Here is a 20,105-nt window from a genome sequence, read left to right as displayed (position 1 = left end):
ATGCTTAGTGAAATAAGCCAGGCAATGAAAAAAAATACCTTATGTTATCACCTATTACAGGAAACTAATGAACAACACAAACAAATGAGCAAAATTGAACCAGAGGTATGTAAACAAGAAATAAACTAACAGAACAAAGGGGGAGGGGGGAGGGAGAGAAGGGGGTAAGAAGGGGAAGAGTCTAGTCAAAGAACATGTATAAATGACCCATGGACATGGAAAACTGGGTGGGGACTGAATGTGGGAGAAGTGGGGGCAGGGTGCAGGGAAGCAAGAGGGGGAAAAAAGTGGGATAACTGTAATGGAAAAACAAACAAACAAAAATTTTTTAGTGGGGAAGAAATGAAAATATAAAGAATGGAAATGCAACTTCTATGAATATTAGAAGGACAAGGATTTTCCTTCACACTGTATATTTTTCTCCCTATCTGGTCCCTCCAGCGTTTGGCATTCTAAAGAAGTAAGTAATGACATTAAGTTTCTTTGCATAAAACTAATAATACCAGTTGTTAATAGAGGTTTTTCTGACTAAGACTTTGACTGGAATGTCCTGCCTAAAGGAGACATGCTTGGACTCTGGTTTTTACCAAAAAGCCCTGAGGAACTAGGATGGACTTTTAAAGGTAATAAAAGCCCACAAGATAAAAGGCCTGGTACCTTGGTTGGTTGTGCAGTCCACAGCAATCTTTCCAGGGAAGGAATGAAGGTTGTTTTCCTGAAAGAAGACTAGAAGGGACCATCAGGCACAATGGAAAACCTGAAAGACTTGGAAAAGACAGGTGTTTACACGGAAGGCTGAGTGGCAGGTATGAGGCTCAGCTTCTGTGCCCTGAAGGGCAGACTGAACGTTACCCTAAGTATTCCTTGTGTAAGTTCTAGCAAAACAGAACTAAAGATCATAAGTGATCATTTGCTGCTCTTGTTGTGTTTATGCAAATGAACAGGATAAATTAAAAATGGACTTAATGCAGTCCCTTTAATGGAAAGGAGGGTAATCTTAAGGAGAAAAATCATGATTCAAGGAAAATGACAATGCTCAGTGGTAGACTATAAAGTAGTGCAGCTGTCTTTAAAGCTTCTTTTCATTTAAAATTTGTTTTCATTTGAAAGTTAAACATTGAAGATGTTTAATTTACAGACAAGAAGAATGTCAAATGCCTTGCAACTGAATGTCTTTTCAATAAGACACTCTTACAGATTTGGAGACTTGTTTGTGGGTTATGTTACATAAATTAACATGTGTTTTCTCTTTTAAAAGGGCATAAGCCTATGTTCTCATTGCCTGAGTGATTGTCTGTATGTATAGGCCTCTCTTAATCCTGTCTGCATCACTGCCTCCTGAGACTCAATGGTTTGGCTGAACTAACTTGCTGGGTTGGTGAAGTATGGGGTGGTCTGTGGGCTTCACTTTAAAACTTGTTTCTCTTTTCTATCTTAATGGCTTGGACAGAAAGTGCTCAGAGGTCTAAGAGGGAGGAAACCTAAAATATTTCCCTCAGTCCAAACTAAGTATAATGGGCAAAAGGGTTTTGGACAGGTGGGATGTGCCTAGCACACCTTCCTCCAAAGAATCCCTATTTTTTCCCTAATGTGGGACATTGAAAAATTAATACCTGCTTTTTGTCATCTGGTGGTTATGGTTTGAATGATGTCTTTTAACCCTGTTGCCAAATTTGTTGCCCCCAGAATACAACAAGGATGCCAGCCTGTTAAATCAAGCACGCCATTGTCCAGGGACAGCCAACTGACCTGGAGTCCACATGATCCTTCCCCATGTAGGAAGGCCACCCTCCCGTCTACACCCCCACTCTTAGTAGGGATTTCTGGACCCAAGGGTAGGTAGGATGATGACCATGTCCAGCTTGAAGCAACTATAGGAGCTTGAGACCTTCTCCCATTGTCCTTTACGAGATTATAAAGGATCTTAAGTCTGAGAGCGAAGGATTGTTATTTTTTATTGTTAAAATAATTAACTCATTATTTAATTATTTAAATAAAAAAAAGAAGAAGAAGAATATATGAAAAGGTGAAGCCAGAGAACTTGTATGTACGATACATGGGCATGGACTTGGGGGGGTGGAGGATTGCTAGGGGAGGGGTGGTGCTGGTCAGAGGGGAGCAAAGGGGGAAAAAATGGAACTATTGTAACAATATAATCAATAAAATATACTTTAAAAAACGAAATAATTTGAATTCATAAATTTTTGACTTTGAAGCTGGTAAAAATATTTGCACAATTTTTTATGTGGATGTAAGTTTCATTAACCTTTGTCAACAATTCAGTGCACAGTTTTGAGTTGCAAAGTAGGTTAATATTAAAGTTATGCAGGTTAGCAATTTCTGATTTAAACTGGTTGTAGCTTTTTCCATTCTACAGCAATGTATGACGGATTCAGTTCCTCAAATCTTTAAAAAAAATTTTTTTAACATTGTAATTTTATGTCACTGTAGTTTCATCCTATTGTTTTAAGTATTTCTGGCGAGCCTTTTTGCAGATCTGTATTTGCTATGTGTGTATCTTTGCTAAATGTCTGATCTTATGTTATGCTTGATCTGAGAGGAGTTTTGGCAGTTTTCTCTAACAAAATGACAGAAAAATAACAATGATGCATGTTAGAATTTCACTAATTTCTGGCTTTTCCTGCTTCATTAAATAAGTTTTTTTGTTATTTAAAAAAAAATACTTGAAAAGACGATAGGTAAGTATAAGGACATGGAATAGAGTATTTAGTGTATTTACAATACCGGCTTATGGCTGAGCCCTGCGTTACTGAGCTCGGCAGGGCCGGGTCCCAGACCCTGCCTCCCACAGTGCTGCTGCAGTGGCCCAGGGAGGTGCATTGGGCATTCACTGGAACTGGTAATAAAGAAAGGAAAAGGTTGGACTCCTCCCTACATTCACAGGAACTAGAGATGATTTCAAAGGACCTCCTACTCTCTCGCTCTTGACAAGCGTGCCAGGTGAAATGAACAGCTGAGACACTGCTAACTTCTGGGAACCGCTGAAGCAGAGAGATTATGAACACCTGCCCCCAAAAGGATGTCTACACAAGGGAGGCCCTGGCACCAAGAAGGTGAAGACACTGAGCTGCCCCGCGACGCCACCAGAGGAACCACCACGCCCTCCTTGCCCCCCACATGGACACGTGAAACTGTCACCATGGTGACTTCATGAAAGAGCCTAGGGTTTTAATTCTAGAATTTTCTACCTTAGCTGTCCTCAGGACCAGATCTGCCAACTGCCTCTCTTAGATCTCTCCAGTATACTTCGCCTTCTCCCAGATCTCTCTGCCATCTCCGCGTACTCTTTGCATTTGAATGGAATAAGTCTCTGAGTGGATCCAGCAGCAGCCTCATCTTCTTCTCCATCCACCTCAAGGTAGGCAGGCAGCCCCACCTCCCCCAGCCCATCTCCCCTAAGGTAACCAGGGCATCAGGTTCCAGGTCATCGGGGCTAGTGCAGTCCAGCTGGGCTCTCAGCTGCTAAGATGAAGAAAGTGAAAGCACTAGCAGAAAGCAGGGGGAGTGCTCCACTGCTTACTTACCCTGGCTAAAGCTCTACCAAAATGGCCTAATATCTAGAAAAGGCCATTTGATATCACAGACACACATACATTTCTATCAGCATTTGTGTTCCCCAACAGGATTCTGCTACTTGATGACCAGGTAGAACTCAAAAGAGGCCTGCAGTGGTGGGAGAGGTATCTTTTCCTGTTCAAGGATCTGTTTGTTGTGGCCAAAATCAAATATAATTACAAGTTTATGATGAAAAATACAATGAAATTTGGTGACATGTGGACGGCAAGCTGTGTGAAGTGGGAAGAACCAAAACCCATGCCACTGATTGTTAGGCCTGCGCTGGCCCACAGTGAACTTTGTGGCCACATTCAGGTCCCCAGAACAGAGGGACAAATGGCTCTTTCTGCTTGAGAGTTACATTAGTCTAGAGAAAGAGAAGGACTATCCAAAGACCATTTACCTCAAAATGTTCACCAAGGACATTGGGAATGGTGCCTATTCTAAAACTATAACAATAAGGAATTTAGATACAGCAAAAAACATTATCAACATGTCACTACCAATGCTAGGAATGATTGGCTCTAAGAGTAATTATGTTACAGAACCCCTGGGCTGCTCCAGTTGAAAACAAACCCATGGGCTCTTTAGTTAGGGGCCCGATTACCCACTGCCAAAATTATAACTCTCAATACCAGAGTTTAGTGAAAAGAAAAAGAATAGTTTATTTAACAGTTATATGGATTTAGTTATTTGCAGATTTCTGTTGTTAAGTCTTATATTCTTTAAAACACCCATAAACACATATCCTTGCCTCCCCAACTACCAAACCAGGCTAGTTTTAGAAAAGTCAGAGAAACCCTTTCCCTACTTTCCAAACACAGTTCAGCTTTACCAGTAGCTGCCAATCATTCAATCCTGATTGGGGAGACCTCGTCTGTGTTATGGGGTCCACCAGCTTTTAATCCAGAACCTCGTGGATTCTCAGCCTCCTTGTAAACTGTATAGTTAGTCCTTTTGTAATCCATATGGTCAGTCTGTTCCTTTTCAAAGCAGCAAGGTATGTCCCTTCCTTAAAACTGCATCATCAGTCCCAGTTAAATTCAGTCAGCCTCAGCCTCAGTCAAATCCGCACAGTCAGTCAGCCTTAAAATGTCTGCTGCTTATTTTTAAATCCCAGACTACCGTCCTCCAATGCAGTGGGTGTGGCAACCAGTTCTGACCATTCACAGAACCTCATGCAGGCTCTGTGTGCTTTCTCCATATCATCCCCTGGTCCAAGTCCCCTCCCATCTACCTGAGGCTTTGGATGCATTAAAGCCATTTTGCATAAAAAAGACACTAGCCACCAGCCTCAGGCATGTGGAGGCATTCTAAAAGCTGTTTCCTTTTCCCCATCCCCCAACCGCAAACTCTGGGGTTTTTTGGAACACCCCTGTTTCTGTAACAATTATAATCTATGGGTCAATTCTGGCCAAGACAAAAAGGCATCAGGTCCACTTATTAGGCACAAATATCCCTAAGGAATTAAAATTAACCATATATGTGACGCTGCACTCCTTTTTTTCTCCTCTTTTTTCTTCTTTCCCCTCCTCTCCTCATATCCCCTCTCCTCTGGTCACTGTCAGTCTGTCCCTTGTTTCCATGCCTCTGTTTCTATTTTGCTCACTTGTTTGTTTTGTTCATTGGGTTCCTGTATTAGGTGAGATCATATAGTATTTGCTTTTGCCGTCTGGCTTATTTGACTAAGTATAAAATTCTCCACTTCCAGCCACATTTTTTTTGTGAAAGGTAGGAGTTCTTTCTTTCTGCTGCATAGTATTCCATTGTGTAAATGTACGACCATTTTTTGATCCACTCATCCACTGATTGGCACTTAGGCTGTTTCCAGCACTTGGATATTATAAATAGCTCTGCTTTGTACTTAGGGGTGCATAGGTTCTTCTGAATTGGTATTTCAGGATTCTTCAGGTATAATCCCAGCAGTGGAATCACTGATGAAAAGGATGTTCCATTTTTAGTTTTTTGGGGAGGTAATTCCATAGTATTTTTCACTGTGGCTGCTCCAATCTCCATTTCCTCCAACAGTGCCCTAGGGCTCCCTTCTTTCCATATTCTAACCAGCACTTGTGGTTTGTTGATTTGTTAATGAAGGCCATTCTGACACCTGTGAGGTAATATCTCATCCTGGTTTTAATTTGCATCTCTGATGATTATTGATGTTGAGCACCCTTTCATATGCCTATGAGCCCTCTGTATGTCCTCCTTGGAAAATTGTCTGTTCAGGTCCTTTGCCCATTTTTTGATTGTCTGTCTTCATGGTGTGAGTCATACAAGTTCTTTAAGTATTTTGGAGATCAAACACTTATCTGAAGTATCATTGACAAATATGTTTTCCCAGATTGTTGGTTCCCTTTTCATCTTGCTGATGTTATCTTTCTCTGAGCAGAATCTTTTTAGTTTGATGTAGTCCCATTTGTTTATTCTTTCCTTTATTTCCTTGCCCTTGGAGATATATCAGTTTTTCTATGGAAAGTCACACTTTACCATAGGATTCTCTACTTGTTATTGTCATGATGTCACCGGTGAAAGTGGGTTTTTGCAGTGCTGTGAGGAAAACATTCTAGAAGACACACAGCGGAGAATGAGATCTGGTAATAAGATTTATTTGTGGCACCAGATGTAAAATCAAAGGAATTCCACTGGATTTCCATGGTCCCATCTCTGTCTCTCCCACCACGAGAAAGTCCAATCTTACCTTCATCAGGCCCAGAACTAAGGTCAGTGTCCAGACATTCTGTGCCATTCCAAGGCGAGTCCAGTTCAGCATTTTTCACCATGCAGCTAGGTTAGCTTGTTTTCGTGGCTGCATATAGCTGGAGTATGCTTCAGAGTCTGTAGGTCTTCAGAACCACAGGGCTGCTCTGGAGAGAGAATGCATGCAGGAAGAAACAGGATAAACACTCCTTACCTAGTGAGAGAAAAAAGGCTTTGTCTTTGTGAAGCGGATTCTATTATCTCAGGCTTGGAAAGGACCAGGTGCTCATTTCAAACAAACCAATCAACTTTCCAGGTTTCTGGACTTCTGATGGGTCCACCCCCTAAACAATTCATTCATTCTCTGAGGTTGTGTCTCTTATCCAATCTGATCACATCCCCAGGCTACAGTGACTCGCCTCTATGGTCACCATTCTGGCTTCTATTGTGCCTCTGTTTACCTCCCCTTTTATTGTTCTATCCCTTCCCTCAGTGATCTGGGGGACTGATGGCTGGTTTCCTGAGGAGTATGTAGAGCTGTAACTTCCCAGGGAAGCAACCAGTTCTATGTTCCCTAATTCGTTACACTCAATAATATCTGATTTCTCTGCTCTCTTCCTTTATTCACATTTAGCTACCTATGCTAACAATGTTACCTCAGAGTCAGGGCGCATCATTGTCTCTGATTACAAATAGATCATGTTTTCATCCCTTAACACAAGTGAAATGAAGCCAAGATAGCTAAACAAGACTTTGTCAAAGGTTAACCAAAGAAAAGTTAATTCATAAAGTAACTTGAAGTTCTCCAATGTGAGAATCAAGGTATCACTTCCTCTCTGTGTTCAAGGCCTGGTTTCCATGTGAAGGGGCTAACTGTGGCTAGTCCTAAGAGAAAAGGATCAAGTATTCAGACAGGGATTCCTCCTCCAACCTAAGACCAGCCTTCCTAGTGAACTGGAAAAGCTGGTGTTCATGCTGCCGGTGACCTACCAAACCCAATCAGCAGAGACAGGGATTGGATCTTTATGGGTACTTTATTCAGATGGTCAGCGGGTTTGTACCCAAACAGACAATCTTAAATTCCATTTTAAACCAACCCTTTTCACAGGGAGAAGAAAAGTGTAGGTAAGGGGTTTGGAATTCAGGGGAAAACTTAATCAGATAAAAGCTGCAGCATTCTTTCATCTGTGTCCTGGGTGATGGTCTCTATTCTGTGTCCTGGGCAGTGGTCATCTCACCCTGGAGTATAATGGCTCAGATACCATCTTGGTTGCTTGTAGTCCTCCTGAGGCACAAAAGTGGAACTGCTTATGGTCTCCTGGAGTCGAGGTGGGTCTTATCTTCATTTTCTGAAAAAATAGTTTCTTTTTTACATATATTGATTACTAAGCTTATTACCTATTACCTGAAATGAAAATATTTTCCAACAGTTGAGTCCCCCATCACTAGTCCCATTTTATTGCCTAAACCCTTGTCTCTTCTTCAGGAATTGACACTAAGATCATTCACCCACTTCAAGGTAGAATCCACTGCCTGAGCAGGGCGTGTGGTGTTAAGTACTGTGTCTTTAGCAAGGTGTCCAGGTTGGAACAGAGACAGGCTAGGGTGATGTCAAATTCTGGGTTCAAATCTGCACTCTGCCAAGCAGCAGCTATGTGGTTTGAGGCAGGTTATTAAATCTCTCTGTGCCTCCATGCCCTACTTTGTAAAATAGGGATAATAGAACTGACTTCATGGACTCAATGCAAGGATGAAGTGAGGTCACAGATATCAAACACTGGCAGCAAAGTGTGGATACAGCAAGGGTTCATAACAGAAAGCAGCAGAAATGCATAATTTGCCTACCATCCATTCAAAGGACACACAGGTCATCAGGAACAATGTAGTCTTTCAAGAATCAGGAAGACCTGATCATAATAGATTTAAGCCAAAGAGGAACATGAAACCAGAGCATGGCAGAAACTTGACCACTAGATAAAACAGTCCCCTCACTGCCCTGCACTCATTTAGGAATGATGATTTCTACTTGCCTCATTTCAAGTGCCCTTGCCTCACCCACATTAAGATTTCAAAGTCATTGATCTTCTTTCCTTTACCAGGATCCTTTGGAGTGCAAGTTTTACTCTAGTGGAGCTTCGGGGCCTCCGTAATTCATCTGCTCCTTTCTTATGCCACAGTGTTTCTGATCAAGCAGAGTTGGAGGAGGAGATAAGGTTTATCCTGTCAAACAGTAAACAAAGAACCTCTCCTCATAGCCTTGTGTTCTCACATGATCTAGAGGCTTAGGTGTCCTGGAACACTCCAGATCTGCAGAAGGGCACTCAACTGTCTTGACTATACAAAAGGTACAATGCAGTGAAAGGACAAGTTTGGCTGTTACATGTATTCATGCCTTAAAAAGTCATGATTATACTAATTGTTAAGTTTTGTTTTGTTTTGTTTTGTTTTTCATACACTCTAATAGTATAGTCTGGTACAGGGGTCAGGAAGTTATTTGTCAAAGGCTAGAAATATATACATTTTAGGCTTTTTGGGCCACACCATCTCTTTTTCAACTACTTAACTCTGGGAGTGCAAGGGAAGGCAGACATAGACAATAGTAAACCATACAGTGTGGCTGCGTTCCAAAAATATGTTATTTACAGAAGCAGATGGTAAGCTGGATCTGGCCCAAGGGCCATAATTTGCCAAACACTGTCTAGTATAATGTTTCTCAAACTCTAGTTATGTCCACAGCACCTTTGTAGCTTTCATTAAAATTTATGCACATCCATAATTATGCTGATTACAAATTATTAGAGTTCATTCGTTTAAAAAATTTTTCCTTTTGCTTATTAATTGAAATTATTGGGGTGACATTGGCTAATAAAATTATATAGGTTTAAGGTATACAATTCTATAACAAATCACCTGTATATTTTACTGTGTGTTCATCACACCAAGTCAAGTCTCCTTCCAATCACCATTTATCCCTCCTCTACCTTCTTTTCCCTTCCCCCATTACTTTTACCCTCTTTAATCACCATACTGTTGAGTGTATGTATGAGTTTTATCTTTTCTTTGCTGAAATTCTTCACCTTTTTTACCCAAATCCAAACCTCCTTCCCCCCTGACAGCAGTGACTCTGTTTTCTGTATTTATCAATGTTTTTATTTGGTTTGTTAGTTTATTTTGTTTCTTAGATTCCATAAGTGGAATTATGTGGTATTTGTCTTTCTCCTGCTTATTTCACTTAGCATAATACTTTCCAGGTCCATCCATGCTGTCATAAAAGGTAAGATTTCCTTCTTTCATACAGTTGAGTAGTATTTCATTGTATAAATGTACCACATACTTTTGACCCATTGATATGCTGGTGGGAAATGTCTGCTTGCAAATCTTGGCTATTGTGAACAATATTGCAATGAATAGAGGGGTGCACACAATCTTTCTAATGAGTGTTTTGAGTTTCCTTGAATACATTCCCATAAGTGTACTAGCTGGGTCATAAGACAGTTTCATATTTAATTATTTGAAGTCACTTCATACTGCTTTGCACAGTGGATACTCCAGTCCTCATTCCCACCAACAGTGCACAAGGGTTCCCTTTTCTCCGCATCCTCACCACCACTTGTTGTTGACTGATGAGGGCCATTTTTACATGTGCAAGGTGATATCCCATTGTGGTTTCCATTTGCATTCTCTGATGATTAGTGACATTGAGCATCTTTTCATATGCCTACTGGCCATCTGTATGTCCTCCTTGGAGAAGTGTCTATTCAGGTCCTTTGCCCTTCCTTAATTGTGTTGTTTTGTTTATTTTTGGTGTTAAGTTGTATCAGTTCCTTGTAAATTTTGCCCTTATTAGATGTCTCAGCAATTATGTTCTCCCACTCAGTGGGTTGTCTTTTAATTTTGTTGATGGTGTTTTTTGCTGTGGTAAAATTTGTTAGTTGGATGTAATCCCACTTTTTTTCCTTTATTTTTCTTGCCTGAGATGATATATCAGAAAAACATTGCTATGAGAAATGTCTGAAATTTTACCGCCTATGTTTATTTTCTAGGATTTTTATGGTTTCCACTCTAACATTTCAGTGTTTAATATATTTTGAGTTTATTTGGTATGTGGTGTAAGGAGCTGGTCTAGTTTCATTTCTTTGCGTGTATCGGTCCAGTTTTCCCAACCCCATGTATTGAATAGACTACCTTTATCTCATTTTATGTTTTTGCCTCCTTGGTCAAATATTAATTGACCATAAAGTCATGGGTTTACTTATGGGTGCTCCATTCTGTTCCATTGTTCTAATGTCTATTTTGATGTCAGTACTCTGTCATTTTGATTACTATGGCCTTGTACTAGTGTGATTCCTCCAACTTTATTCTTTTTTCTCAAGATTGTTGTGGCTATTCTGGGTCTTTTGTTACTTTTGGAATATTGGTTCTAGTTCTGTGAAATGTGCTACTGGTATCTTGATAGGAATTTGGATGAATCTATAGATTTCTTTGGGTAGAAGAGATTTTAATGATGTTGATCCTTCCTATCAATGAACATGGTTGATGCTTCCACTTATTTGTATCTTCTTCACTTTTTTTCTTTAGTGTCTTCAAATTTTCCAAACACAAGCCTCTTACACCTTTGTTTAAATTAATTTCTAGATATTTTAGTTTTTGAGGTAATTGTGAATTGGATTGTTTTCTTAGTTTCCCTTTCTGATCGTTCATTATTGGTGTATACAAATGCCACTTATTTCTGCATATTTATTTTGTATCCTTCTACTTGACTGAATTCATTGATTAGTTTTAGTAGTTTTATGCTAGAATTTTTAGGGCTTTCATGTACAGTAACATGTCACCTGCAAATAATGACACTTTTACTACTTCCTTTCCAATTTGCATGCTTTTTATTTTTTCTTCTTGTCTGATTGCTAAGGCTAGGACTTCTAGTATTATGTGAATAACATTGGTGAAAGGCGACATCTCTGTCCTGTTCACAATCTTAAGGGAAACACTTATAGTTTTTGAATATGATGGTGGCTGTGGGTTTGTCAAAGATACCCTTGATTATGTTAACATATGTCCTCTCTGTTCTCACATTGCTGAGGGTTTTTGTCAAAAATGGGTGTTGGATTTTGTCAAATGTTTTTTCTGCATGTATTGATATGACCGTGTGGGTTTGATCCTTTATTTTGCTTATGTGGTATACCAAAATATTGATTTGTGGATATTGTACTATCCCTGCATCCCTGAAATAAATCCCACTTGATCATGGTGTATGATCTTTTACTATATTGCTGGATCTAGTTTGCTAATATTTGTTGAGGATTTTAGTATCTATTTCATTGGGAATATTGGCCTATCTTCTTCTTCATTGTAGATATTTACCTGCTTTTGGAATTAGGATAATTTTCAGCTTGTAAGGTGAGCTAGGGAGACTTCCCTCCTCTTGAATATTGTGGAAAATTTTGAGAATACCTGTTAATTCTTCTTTGAATGTTTGGTGAAATTCACCTGTGAAATCATCTTGTCTAGAACATTTGTTTGTTGGGAGGGTTTTTTGTTTTTGTTGTTATTACTGCTTCAGTTTCATTAATTGTAATATGTTTATTCAGATTCTCTGATTCTTCCTCATTCAGTTTGGGAAGATTGTATGTTTCTAGGAATTTATCCATTTCTTCCAGATTGCCCCATTTGTTGGCATATTGTTGTTCATGTTATATTCTTACAAGCCTTTGTATTTCTGTGCAGTCAGTGGTTCTTCTCCTATTTCATTTCTCATTTGATTTACTTGAGTCTTCTCTCTTTTCTTCTTGATGAGTTTGGTTAACAGTTCATCAATCTTCTTTATCTTTTCAAAGAATCAGCTCTTGTTTTCATTGATCTTTTTCATTGCATTTTTAAACACTCTTTCCTTTAGCTCTGGTTTTCATTATTTTATTTCTTCTACTCACTCTGGGTTTTGCTTGTTATTCTTTTTCCAGTTCCTTTAAGTGTAAAGTTCGATGTTTATTGGAGAATTTTCTCATCCCCAGATAGGCTATAGTGCTCTGAATTTCCTTGTTAGCACAGCTTTTTCTGGGGGATGATCCCATGCACAAGTCGGCCAATAGCAATCAGTTGTCAATTAATACAGGAGGACTCACATGACCTTCAGAATGGAACATTCTTGGAGCACCCAGGTCTGGGGTCAAGGAGACACATCACTGGGTCCCACAGGACACCTACTACATAAGGTTACCCCACAAAGACTGAGAGTCGTAGCAGATTTATCTAATATACAAAAGCAAACACAAAAAGGAAGCCAAAATGGGGAGACAAAGAAACAGGCCCCAATGGAATGAACAGGAGAACTCTTCAGAAAAAGAGCTAATGAAATGGAAGCAAGCAATTTAACAGGTAAAGAATTCAAAGAAATCATTATCAAAATTCTCAAGGAACTTTGTGAGAACCACAACAGCATAAAAAAAGACATAGAAACCACAAAAAAGGACCACACAGAAATAAAGGATGCAACATCTGACATCAAGAATACACTGAATGGCATAAACAACAGTTTGAATGAAGTGAAAGACTGAAACAGTGATTTCAAAGACAAGGTAAAAAACAGCAGCAAAAGAAAAAAATTAAAAAGAATGAGAATATACCATGAAGGGGTGATCCACCTGGTTGAGTGTTGTCTCTTACACCAAATGGCTGTGGGTTTGATCCCCAATCAGGGCACATACTTAGGTTGTGGGTTTCATCCTCAATTGGGATACATCCTCAATGTTCCTCTCTCATATGTCTCTCTGTCTGTGTGTCTGTCTATCTCCCCCTCTCCCTCTCCCACTCTTTCTCTCTCTCTCTCTCAAATCAACTTTTAAAAAACATACACTCATTTGATAGTTAAAAAAAAGAATGAGGGTAGTTTAAGGGACCTTTGGACAACATGAAGCATAACAACATTTGCATCAGAGGGATTCCAGGAGGAGAAGAGAGAGAGCAGGGTATTGAGATTTATTTGAAGAAATCATGACCTAAAACTTCCCTAACCTGGTGAAGGAAAAAGACACACAAGTCCAAGAAGCATAGAGAGTCCCAAACAAGATGAAACCAAAGAGGTCCACACCAAGACAAATCATAATTAAAATGGCAAAGCTTAAAGACAGAGAATCTTAAAGCCACTAGAGAAAGACAAGTAGTTACTTACAAGGGAGCTCCCATAAGACCGTCAGCTGCTTTCTCAACAAAAACATTTTAAGCTGGAAGGGATTGGCATGAAATATTCAAAGTGATGAAAAGCATGGACCTACAACTAAGACTACTTTACCCAGTAAGGTTATCACTTAAAATTGAAAGAGAATAAAAGAGTTTCTCAGACCAGAAAAACCTAAAAGGTTTGTAACAATCACACCAGTTTTACAAGAAATGTTAAAGAAGCTTCTCTAAGAAGTGGGTGTGGAAGAAGAAGGAGGAAGAGGAGAAGGAGGAGGAGGAGAAGAAGAGAAAGAAGGAGAAGAAGAAGAAGAAGAAGAAGAAGAAGAAGAAGAAGAAGAAGAAGAACAAGATAGTTAAAAGAAAAAATGACAATAAATATTTACCTATTAATAATCACTTTAAATGTGAGTGACTTAAATGCTCCAATCAAAATACATAGGGTAACTGAAAGGATAAGAAAGTAAAACTCATATATTTAGTGTCTATGAGAGACCCAATGGAAGATACACACCCCCTCGAATTAAAGGGATAGGGAAAGATATTTCATCAAATGAAAACGGAAAAAAAAAAGCTGTGGGCCCTGGCTGGTGTGGCTCAGTGGACTGAATGCTGACCTGCAAACCAAAAGGTCACTGGGTTGATTCCCAGCCAGGGTGCACAAGTGCGTTGCAGGCTGGGTCCCCTGTTGGGGGCCTGCAAGAGGCAACTAATCTATGTTTCTCTTGCACATTGATGTTTCTCTCCCTCTCTGTCTTCCTCCCTTTCTCTCTCTCTGAAAATTAATAAATAACATATTTGTACAAAAAGCTGTGGTAGAAATACTTATATCTGACAAAATAGACTTTAAAACAAAGACTATAGTAAGAGATAAAGAAAGACACTATATGAGAATATAGAGAGCAATCTGACAGGAGGATAGAACCCTTCTAAACTTTTATGCACCCAACAAAGGAGTACCTAAATATGTAAAGCAAATCTTTTTTATTTTTATTTGTTGTTGTTCCATTACAGTTGTTCCAATTTTTCTCCTGTTGCTCTCCATTGCCCCATGGCCCCCCACTTCCACAGTCAGTCCTCACCCTGTTGTCCATGTCCATGGATCATTCATATAAATTCATTGACTAGACCCTTTCCCTTCTTCGCCCCATTCTCCGCCTCCTCCCCCCACTCTAGTCATTGTCAGTCTGTTCCTTTTTTCCATGCCTCTGGTTCTATTTTGTTCATTTGTTTTGTTCGTTAGGTTCCTGTATTAGGTGAGATCATATGGTATTTGTCTTTCACTGCCTGGCTCCATTTTACTTAGCATAATATTCTCCAGTTCCATCTATGCTGTGACGAAAGGTAGGAGTTCCTTCTTTCTTTCTGCTGCATAGTATTCCATTGTGCAAATGTACCCCTGTTCTTTGATCCACTCATCCACTGGTGGGCACTTAGGCTGTTTCCATCATTTGGCTATTGTAAATAGCACTGCTATGACCATGAGGGTGCATAGGTTCTTCTGAATTGCTGTTTCAGGAATCTTTGGGTATAATCCCAGCAGTGGAATCACTGGCTCAAAAGGCCACTCCATTTTTAATCTTTTGAGGAAATTCCTTACTGTTTTCCACTGTGGCTGCACCAGTTTGCATTCCCACCAACAGTGCACTAGGGTTCTCTTGTTGATGTGTTAATTATGGCCATTCTCACAGGTGTGAGGTGTGGTATCTCACTGTGATTTTAATTTGCATATCTGATGGCTAGTGAAGTTGAGCATCCTTTCATATATGTATTGGCCCTCTGTATGTCCTCCTTGGAAATAGTTTGTTCAGGTTCTTTGCCCATTTTTTAATCGGATTGTCTATCTTCCTGGTGTTGAGTTATATATTTTGGAGGTCAAATCTTCTTCCGAGGTATCATTCGCAAATATGTTTTTCCATACAGTTGGTTCCCTCTTCTTTTTACCGAAGTTTTCTTTGGCCGAGCACAAACCTTTTAGTTTGATGTAGTCTCATTTTGTTTATTCTTTCCTTTATTTCCCTTGCCTTAGGAAACATCAGTTTAAATATTGCCATGTGGGATATCTGTGATTTTACAGCCTATATTTCCCTCTAGGACCTTTATGGTGTCACGGTTTACATTTAAGTCTTTTATCCATCTTGAGTTGATTCTTGTGTGTTGTGTAAGTTAGTAGTCATTTTTTTTGCATGTCCCTCACCAGTTCTCCCAAGACCATTTATTGAAGATGTTATTTCACTGAATTTTATGCTCCTACCCCTTTTGTCCAATATTAATTGACCATAGAGACCTGGGTTTATTTCTGGACTCTCTTTTCTGTTCCATTGACCTATACGTCTGTTCTTAGGCCAGTACAAAACTCGTTTGGTTACAGTGGCCTTGTAATATAGTTTGATAGCAGTTATTGTGATTCCTGCTACTTTGTGCTTTCTCAAGATTGCACAGGCTATTTGAGGTCACTTGGAGTTCCATAGAAAGTTTTGAATTGTTTGTTCTAGCTCTGTGAAATATGTCATTGGTATTTTAATAGGGATTGTATTGAATCTGTAAGTTGCTTTGGGTAGTGTGGTCATTTTAGTGATGTTAATTCTTCCAATCCATGAACATGATATATGCTTTCATTGATTTGTGTCTTTCTTCATTTCTTTCTTCAGTGTTCTGTAGTTTTCTGAGTACAGGTCTTTTACCTCCTTGGTTAATTTGATATCTAAGCACTTTATTATTCTTGTGACTATAGTAAGTAGGATTTTTTTATAGTTTCTATCTCTGAGATTTCATTGTTGGTGTACAAAAATGCCTTCGGTTTTTGAATATTGATTTTGTATTCCATTCTTTTGCCAAATTCACTGATTAGGTTGAGTAGTTTTTTGGTGGAGCCTACAGAGTTTTCTATGTACACTACCATGTTGTCTGTAAATCATGACAGTTTTGCTTCCTCCTTTCCAACTTGGATGCCCTTCATTTCTTTTGCTTGTCTCATTGTTGTGGCCAGAACTTCCAAGACTATGTTGAATAAAAGTATAGAGTGGACATCCTTGTCTTGTTTCTGACCTCAGGGGGAATGCTTTCAGGTTTTGCCCATTCAGTATGATGTTGGATGCAGGTTTCTCATGTATGGACTTTATTTTATTGAGGTATTTTCCCTCTATTACCACTCTCCTGAGCGTTTTTATCATAAACGGGTGCTGTAATTTATCAAATGCTTTTTCAGCGTCTATTAATACGATCATGTGATTTTTGTCTTTCATTTTTTAAATGTGATGTATTATCTTTATTGATTAGCAAATATACCATTCTTGCATTCCAGGGATGAATCCCACTTGATCAAGCTGTATGATCTTTTTGCTATATTGCTGGATCTGGTTTGCCAATATTTTGTTGAGGGTTTTAGCATTTATGTTTATCAGCAATTGTTGCCTGTAGTTTTCTTTCTTTGTTGGGTCTTGACCTGGTTTTAGAATTAGAATAATACTGTCCTCATAGAAAGAGTTTGGGGGTCTTCCTTCTTCATGGATTTTTTGGGATAGTTTGAGATGGACAGGAGTTCATTCTTCCTCAGTTTGGTCAAATTGGACTGTGAAGTCATCCCATCTGGGGCTTTCATGTGCTGGAAGTTTTTTGATTACCGCTTCAATTTCACTAATTGTTATCATTTATTCAGGTTTTCTGCTTCTTTTTGATTCAGCTTTGTAAGAGACTATGTTTCCAGAAATTTCTCAATTTCACCCTGGTTGCCAAATTTATTGTCCTACAGTTGTCTGAGACACTACACTCATGCTGAGAGGCTTGGAGGACTCCACCATCCCTTTCAACCTCCAAGAGCTCTGCCTCACTGAACAGTTGCCTTAGGAGATGTGGCTCCAGTTCATCCTGAAGTCCAGATACCTGGCTGCAGCCCAGCAGCTAAAGGACTTGGGTCAGAAGTCACAGCAAAGGAGAACGTTGTTCACCAAGTGGCTCTTTGGGCAAGGTTCTACCTCTCACCTGGAGAACTTGCCCATGTCACCAACCTCCCTAGGCCAGGAAAGCTCTTTGGAGTGTCTCTGCCCAGTCTCTGTAAGCATGCCAATCCACTCAAACCTGTCTGGGATATGTTTTTTTGTCTTTATCAGAATGGACCCTTCACCAAAGGCATATTTACACAGCCAGGCAACATGAAATCTTGCCAAGAGCTCAAAGATAAACTCAATTCTGGAGCTGAAGTACACCTAACCTATAGATCTGTCTTGTGATAACACCTGTTCTCAAGGATTTTCTAAAAAGTATCCCTGTCATTGTCCTGTCTTCAGATCTCTATGATCACTGGGTCTGCATCATGGATCAAGTAAACAATGACAAGAAAATCCATAAAATTCAAAAGCTCTTAGACCAGCTTCCAAGAGCCAATGTTGTTCTCCTGCGATACCTCCTTGGAGTGTTACACAACATTGAACAACACCTCTACCTCAATCAGATGACCGCATTTAATTTAGTGGTGTGCATCACTCTGAGCATGCTTCGGTCTCCTGCTCATATTGGCTTAAAATGAGAAAATGAGTTTGTAAAAAAGGATACTCTGCTAATTCAATTCCTGGTTACCAACTTCTGCACTTTTTGGAGAACAGATCACTTCTCTCTTTGGGGAGACTTCAGGGAGCTGTCATAGGAGAGACAGTGCCTACAATACCTCTCATCACAGCTGGGAAAGTGAGGTAAATGAGAGTTGCGATGATTTGTGCAATGACTTTGTAGAGAACCTTGGTCAGGAGAGCAGAAGCATGGGCTCCCTATTCATTTTCAGTGACAATGACTTTGACCAGCCTCTGCAGGAAAAGGGTAAGACTTCTTTAAAATAGAAGTTCAGCACAGGCAATGAAATCAGGATCAATGCCACTCATTAACACACTAAGAAAACTGTGCTTGGTAATGAAGGGAACTCTGTGAAGTATATCCCTAATATCAAGCTGGTGGCCATTTATGTGGCATCTTGCAGTCACGGGTCCCCACATGATCATCCCAAACACCAGCTCCTTGATGCAGATGCATCTGACCACCTTTGGCCACACACAACACACATTCTCAGGGGCTTGAGGAGGCACTGGTGCTATTCAGAGCCCAACACTGATGACCATCCCTGCAAACAGAGCTGTCTTCAGAAGCTATTTGGAAAGAACCAAAAGAAAACTAGATGCAGAGCCAGCTGCCTGAATGAAGATGATGATTCTCTGAAACAGCAGACGTCATTTCCCACGGAGGGGCCAAAGCTTATGAATCAGAGATTCATCAAGGCTATCAAGGTGGGCAAGAGGAGTGCCACAAAGCCTAAGATGAAGAAGTTTTCAACCTCAATATTGAACATGTGTTTGTCCAGCCCAGACACAGTGAGCTCCTAAGAGGGTGCTGCTGACGCTTCCATGTTTACACCCAGTGAATCTTCCTGTCCAACATATTGCCCTTTTCAGGACGAAAGAAAGTGGGAGAAAATTTCTTCTGACTTGTGTGGCGGCAGTGTCGTTTCTGGAATGTGTGCGATCTTCTTGGGGCTGCCTTGTATAAAAGAAAACACCCTCAAGTGTCAGTCAGAAATGCACTCTGAAACTCTTCAACCAAAGACATGGTGGCAAAAAGGTTTGGCCCATCTGAGAAACTGCTCCTTCAAAAATAAAAAAAGGGCATTCCTATCACAGAAAAAGAACAGAGCTTCTCTAGAAAATCCCACACAACCACCACTCTATGCCTCTGGTGTTTCAGAAACCAACTCTCTGCAGGCTACACAGAAAGACATGCCACTAAGGGCAACAGAGGCACTTGGAGATGACTGGCCTGAGATGACAGAAGGTGCTGGAGTGGAGCAGTATGCCAGTTCTGATATGTTGGAAAGTGCTGAAGTGAAGCCAACAGCCCTGTCAGAGGCGACGGCAGGTGCCAGAGTGGAGCAGATAGCCTGGCCTAAGGAGATGGCAGGTGTCAGACCAGAGCAGATGGCCAGGCCCAAGGTGATGGAAAGTGGAGGAGCAGAGCTTTCCGCCCCTCTGAAGGTGATGGCATGTGCTGGAGCAGAGTAGAAGGCGTGGTCCAAGCAGATGGAAGGTGCCAGAATGGAGCAGTTGCCCTGCCGGAGGTGATGGAAGGTGCCAGAGCAGAGCAGAATAGACCTGTGGCTATGGAGGTGCTGGAGTGGAGAACATGGCCAGACATGCACCAATGGAAGGTGTCAAAGTGGAGCAGAAGGCCAGGCCTGTGGAGATAGGATGTGACAGAGCAGAGCAGACGGGTTTGCTGGAGGTGATAGAATGTGCCAAAGTGGAGCAGTCGGCCACATCAGAGATGATGGCAGGTGCTGGAGCTCATCAGAAAACCAGACACTCAGCAGTAGCAGGTGCCAAATCAGAGAAGACGAGCCATCCTGAGGTGATGGCAGATGCTGCAGCAGAGCAGTCAGCCCCATCGGAGCTGATGGCAGGTACTGGAGAAGAGCAAAGGACCAGGCCTGTCACAATGGAAGGTGCTGGAGTGGAGCAGAAGGCCCAGTGTGAGATGATGGCAGGTGCCAAAGAGGAGCAGATGCAGCATGGAATGTGGTGGAGCAGAGCAGATGACCAGGCCTGAGGTGAAGGAATATCGCAGAGTGGAGTAGATGGCCAGGCCCAACATGATGGGAAGTGCCAGAGAAGAGCAGACAGCCC

General features: G+C 40.6%; 1 pseudogene; it reads left to right on the top strand.

Moving 5' to 3' along the window:
* The first annotated feature begins 2,751 nt into the window (after positions 1–2,751).
* On the top strand, positions 2,752–19,484 carry LOC150001924 (rho GTPase-activating protein 20-like; annotated as a pseudogene).
* The last annotated feature ends 621 nt before the right edge of the window (positions 19,485–20,105 follow it).

This window comes from Furipterus horrens, unplaced genomic scaffold (genome assembly GCF_987537825.1).
Source record: "Furipterus horrens unplaced genomic scaffold, mFurHor1.1.pri manual_scaffold_9, whole genome shotgun sequence".
Taxonomy (NCBI): domain Eukaryota; kingdom Metazoa; phylum Chordata; class Mammalia; order Chiroptera; family Furipteridae; genus Furipterus; species Furipterus horrens.
This window is presented reverse-complemented; position numbering and strand designations above follow the sequence as displayed.